This window comes from Cottoperca gobio, chromosome 9 (genome assembly GCF_900634415.1).
Source record: "Cottoperca gobio chromosome 9, fCotGob3.1, whole genome shotgun sequence".
Taxonomy (NCBI): domain Eukaryota; kingdom Metazoa; phylum Chordata; class Actinopteri; order Perciformes; family Bovichtidae; genus Cottoperca; species Cottoperca gobio.
Window position 1 is genome coordinate 28,146,942 of NC_041363.1, and position 6,735 is coordinate 28,153,676.

Below are 6,735 nucleotides of genomic sequence, written 5' to 3' on the forward strand. Positions count from 1 at the left end.
TAGTAGTGGTTAGGTACAGAGATTCATCCGCAATATCGGCCTCAGAACCTCAACAGTAAATTCTAAAAGTTTTTGCATTGAGTCCAAAACATATGTACAAAATTACCGTTTTCAGATCAGGCACATACGTATGTTCTATTTCAACTTCATCTTCAACTACCGTATCTACACCGGCATACAGTAAAGAACAAACTCACAATGAACTGATGGGCTACATTCTTTGAAGAAGAGGCGATACCAGAGCATATTTCAGGCCACTTACAGTCCAAACCAAGACCCTGTAATACCTTTTCCCAGACCTGCATGATAGGACGTTTGTTAAGGTTGTGTGTGATTAATGTTTTCAGACCCTTGAAAGGAATCTTAATATGTTCTCAATGTTATTCTAAGTTTTGGATTTAAAAACAATGAAGACCCTGTAATAGAGTGAGATTCCTTTAAGTCTTGAACATGAAGCCCAGTCTGAGTAATTAAAAGGCATTGAGCCCGCAAGGAGTTGTTATTATTCCACAGGGGAGACCGAACATGAAACTTACAAAGTATTAATAAAGAAAACGCTTTCTATGATGCCCATGTCTATATGCATTATAGAAATATTAATAATGCATTATAATCTATTGTAAACAATTGTACAATTAAAGTTTATTAGCAACATAAATATCAATAATCCTTTATAACATTAATTATTACACATTATAAAGCATATATAAGGTCATAATATTTCATAATTGTCACTCACTGACGCAAAGATCAAAATGTATTATAATTCTCATACTTATAAAGCATTATAACAGTGATTATAATGAACTCTAAGTGAAGTTTAAGCAAATATAAAACATTACAAGCTGGTTAAAAATGACTATAAGTGCTCATTGTTTGCTTTAGGGAAAGTGAAACTAAATATTAAACATTAAATAGTGAGAGACCAGAAATAATGAATTATAATGATGCTTCATTATAAAATGCTTTATAATGTTTAATAATTATAGTTATACCGCATCATGAATATTTACCAATAAAAAACAATATTTACTCCTGCATTTGTTTGGCATGCCCTCATTCACCTTCAACCTTGAAACCTGTAATCAGAGAAGTCAGAATGTGACTACAGTTTCAAAACTGCAGGACTGTTTTGAAAACGCACAATGCGACATCTTCAAAGTTTCAGCACCATATGACAATGGCACTGACTTGCAGAAATATATGGAGGCTGTATCACTAAGTGCACAGATGATGGGAGCAGAAACCCTGGTTGATTGGGGAGGTCTGTTCACTGCTGATAATTCTGCATTCAGATCCAGGGACACTGCAGCATACAGACTGGCAAAGAAGAATCTGTCCCAGGGTATCAGGTAGGTGAAGAGGCTGTATAGATTTGGAGCAATGAAACCCTCTTTTTAATGGTCACACATGCAGAGCACACAGCACACACAGTGAAATGTGTTCACTGCTTTTAACACATCCTAGTACCAGGAGTAGTGGGCAGCTAATGTACAGCTGCCCAGGTTAGCAATGGAAGTGAGGGGGGGAAGGGGGAAGTCTGGTGCCTTGCTCAAGGGCACCATGGTAGGGCAGGTGTTGAACTGGGACCTTTCCAAGTAACAGTCACACTCCATTTTCTTTAGGTCTGGTCGGTGACTTGAACGAGAAACCCTACGGCTCACAGTCCAAGCCCCTACTGACTGAGCCACTGCCGGACAGAACCTTAACAGCTGCTTAAGCTATTATTTACTACATTTAAAACCTCTACTTGTAAGATGTTGTTACAGAACTCCAAATGCAAAGTTAACTAATTAATTTGGATAAATTATGTTAAATGTTAGACAAAGTGTGTAATCTTATGTACACATTGCAAATTACTTTAATATTTATTTGAATGATGATGTAAACAATTTGAGGAGCAATATGTACCGAACAAGAAGTAGAAGTCCACATTACTAATCAAGACTTTAATAATGAAGAATAAGAAGTGTACTTCTAAAATTTCAAAAGTCACAATAACAGATGTTGAAAGTCTGCTTAAGAAATGCCAGCACCACCAGCTGTACCAGGTTTAGATCACTTAGATGTTAAATATTGCTTGCCCGATCCGTGATATTATTATGAAAAAATATATTTTTGTCCACAGGCATGGAAGATAGCAAAGGGTTTTCTGCTTGCTAAGAATCAAGCTGCAGCACTTTCTGGTAGTCGCCCTATAAATTCAATTACCAGATTTAGGAAAAGTTATGGAGAGAATTATTTTTTAACAAATACAAATTTATTTTGATGTTAATAACTTGAGATTATCAACATGCTTATAGACCTGGCCATTCTACATACACAGCTCTGACTCAAATGACAGATGATTGGCAAAGTGAGCTGGATAATAGGAAGTTGTGGCAGTTACTTTATTTCAGTTTGGCAATCGATGTAACAGATCATTCCTTGTTGTTGGATAAGCTGAGACAGTATGTCTTAACTTTCACTGGAACAGGCAGTTTTCTTTAGTGTCAGTTTGTCGGAGATCAAGTTGGAGTACCTCAAGGTAGCTGTTTGGGGCCTCCATTGTTTCCTGGCTTTGCAAATGATCTTCCATTAGTTTTAGAAAAGGCTCAAAGTGCTGTGTATGGAGATGATATGAAAATATATGATGCTGCGTCATTAAAAAATGGGAAGGGGTTTGTCAGTTGTAAGAAAAGCTTTAAAAGTTATGCTAGATTTAGTTTTGACACCGCTTGATTACTGTATTATGATTTGGTCCAGTACTTTAATGAAAAAGATAAAAATAGCTCAAAATAAAGCGGCATATTGTGCGTTACAGTGCTCTTACATAACTATTGTAATAGACACGCATGACAGACTGAGTTGGTAAACTATCAGGCAGTGACTCACTATGCTATTTTAAATTCAGCCAGAAGTCAAAGTATGGAGTTTGGAAAGTGCAGGACAGAAAAATATATAATTTAAGGTCATTCAGAAAAGGATTTCTGTTTATTGGGAATTACTATTTATGTGTATGAAGGAGAAAAAAACTCAAGTTTGCTATGAAATCTTGAGAATTGTGATTGATTTATAGTTTTGTGTTTAGCATACTGTTTGTTTAAAGGACGACAATTGTGTTTCTCTTCCATACTAGATTGTTAATTCAACGAGATAAGCTGTGTTGATTGTTGTGTTTATGTGGCTATAGTGTATATAAGTATGTTTGACTGTAGGTTTGTGGACATGGGGGCTCCATGGTAGCAACGACAGCTTAACAGAGTAGCAGCAGGATTATTAAAGGGTCAATAATGTAATTGCATTTAGTTTTTTATGTATGCAAGTACACAAGTAAATGACAATAAACCATATCTTGCATCTTGATTTATTATGCGTGCATGCATTTAAAAAGTTTATAACATACCTTCAGTGTTTCGGAGACATTCTTAATTTTCAGGGAAACAGCAAAAACAACATATTACACAACAGCTGAGCTAAGGAGGTGACAGGAACAGCAGCAAGGCGTCTATCAGTATCCGTGGTAATGGATGTTTCCTGACAACGGTGAGTGTATCCCACAATTTACTTGTTTATTTATACCCACCCCTAACAATCCACAGCTGTGACCGTAGATTCATGTGGAGAAATACTCCACAGTTAAGTGTTAGTGAGGGAGAGCAGTTGAGAAAAGGTCCTTAATGTCCAACTGTAGCAATCTTTCCAAAAGCAGGAAGCAAAGTCTTCTAAACATCTGCATGTATGATTACAATGTTACCAAAACCATTTGTTCTCTAACAAAACCATTTACAACCTCTTGTAGGGGTCACCTGGAGTGGAGTCATAAAGGGAGAGTCACTCATACAAGTTCTCATTTATCAGTAGTGTTATCTTAGCACAAGAAGCTATTTCGATGAATTGTCTTGTGTTCAAAATTTAACTTAACTAAAAGTACAGAAGTATTATCAGCAACATGTACTTAAAGTAAAGAAGTCAAAGTACTTGTGACCCGTATCCCTGATATGAATATGACATTATTAGATTGTTATCACAGCTCACACAGCACTAACTAAATCAAAGTGAATTTATGGTTAATGTAACGTTTCTCGTGTTGGTCATTCATTAGCTGAGTGCATAGCGTGTTTAGATTTTGCAGGGAAAGATAAAATTCTGTGTTGACATTATGCAGTTGCATGTGAGGCTGTAAAACAGTGGCATCCAGGCGGGATGTTTGGAGTGATGCCTGAGGTTTGATTGGTATCACTGTTGTAAACATGGCAGAAGGAGCCACTCAGCGTTAGCCTCAACAAAGAAAGTTCATTTTGGCCATTTCCCTATTACCCTATCAGAAAGTCTATGATGTTGATTTGGACATTATCCATCTGGCCATCATCTGTTGATTTGGATGACGTCAAAAACCTTTTATCAGATAGAATTCTCACACTATACAGGGCCAAGTTGACAATTTGCAGTGGAATGCCTCCCCTCTCAGCTTTGGAAGAAATGGCTTCCTTCCTTCTTTACTTTATACTTCCTGTCTCATTAGTCCCGTACATGCCTTATGGTTGTTTTAGTTTCCTTCTGCATACCATGGTGTTTTTTCATATGTTTAAGATAGCCAACATGTCTTTATTAATTTTAAAATAATTTGTCTTTCACAAAATAATATGTAAAATACTGGGATTTTAACACTGGGTCTGAAAGGAACCCTGCAGCAATTTACTTGTTTTTATTAGATGACAACATAAAAAATAAAAACATTAAAAGTTTTAGGACTTTACAAAAAGGCTGCATCCTTTACACACATTTACTCTCCCTGCAGGTCTCCTGGAGTTTCAACTGTGAACCTGTTGAAGGCCACTTCACTACCCAGCCCACTCCTGGCTATTGTCTGGTGGTAGGAAAATAAAATGTATGAAATAAGGCTCACACTAACCCAGCAATGGAAAATCAGTACCAGATCAAGCTATTGCACTTGACGGCAGAACGCAACACTAGACGGGTTTATATCAATGATGCTGAAAGTTTGTCAATGTTGTCACAGTGACAGTGGTCCCCAGATGTGGAATTTGTAATGTTAAGATGTTTTACCTAAATTCCACCACCATGTCCTCAACAATTCCCTGGATTTCTTTTCACAAAAGCATGCACGTCCAGATAAATACTCAGTGCTGGACAGGAGAGTCCTCACACTACATAATGCTCCCATGAACATGGAAACGTCACTTGGTGGTAACTAAATATATGTTCATGGGAGCATTATGTAGTGTGCAAACAGTACCCTGGACCCTGTGTACACAGACACTCCTGGCAGCCCTCCCCCACTCCTCGGACAATCAGATCACATTTCGTTGCTTCTCCTGCCTGCTTACTCCCCGCTGATTAAAAAGCTGATTTCAGTTTAGCATTCAACACAATCACCCCTATGAAACTGACTGGCAAACTTAGCACTATCTTAGCACTATGGGCTTGAGTACTACACTCTGCAACTAGATATTGGACTGCAACTAGATATTGGACTGTTCTCACAAACAGTCCACAGAGTTTGGATTGGCAGCCGCACCTCCTTGACTCTACTGTGTGGTCAGCCCCCTCTTGTTCACACTGAACAACAATAGAAGAAAGATGTTCATTAGTGAGCATTGGACCTTGGTCTTGCATACAGCCTACTCAATTTATAATATTTATACATATTTTCACCATAATGTAATGTATCCATTATCCTATACAGAGTCATAACAACAAGCAGTACACGGAGATGTCAGCAAGTACAGTAATGGAGTACATGTGTAATCCATCATCACACACACACACACACACACTCAGACACAGACACACACACACACACACACAGACACACACACACACCCACAGACACACACACACAGACACACACATACATACACACAGACACACACATACACACGTACACACACACAGACACACTAAAATGGCTAAAATTCAAAAAATGCTTCTAACATTGTTTTACAGTTATCAACACATCACGCTGGTGGAGCTACTCGGTCAGTGTAAAAATAGCCTACTCATAACCAGTTTGAAGAGAGTTGTCACATGGCCATTGTCGGGAATTGCCTACAGCTGCCTCCACACCAACGGTTACCAAGGAAACAGTGTATTATGCTTACTAGCTTAGCAGTTTCCTCTTGACTTGTTACTTTGACAACAGGAATGTCAATTAGCTGTGCTCTCACTGAAAAGGTTTGACCAGCCTTTGTTTGCCCATGCACCTCACTTGTTGTAAGGGTGATTGGAGCAGCTGTAACTAAAAGCAGTAACAGCTGCTATAAATCAACATGGTTTCTCATTAACACTGTTCAACTGCCCCTTTAGACATGCATTCCAACATGATGCTACAACATGTCTTCTTATGTTTAATGCAGTTCCTGCATTGATGTCTTATATATTATGTCTTTATCTGCAATCAGATAGATTTATGATTCATAGATGTACCGTTTCCTCTTAGGTCTGTCCTTTCCAGTTTGTTTCCTTAGAGCTTTCAGCTAGATGTGACTTCCTTAGGTGTTGTTTTTATTGTTTAAATAGTAAAATATGTCTATTTGTAAAATAAAGGAATAGATTTACAAAGGCAATTCCAAAGAAACCACAATGTGCTATTAACAAATATACATATGTCTGAAATGTGCAGAACACATGTAGAAATTAATTAGATTTAATTTGAGGACTTAAAGCATATGCTGACGTTTATTATGATTCAGGAGATTTATGAAACACAGATGAGAGCGCAGCTGTCTCTCT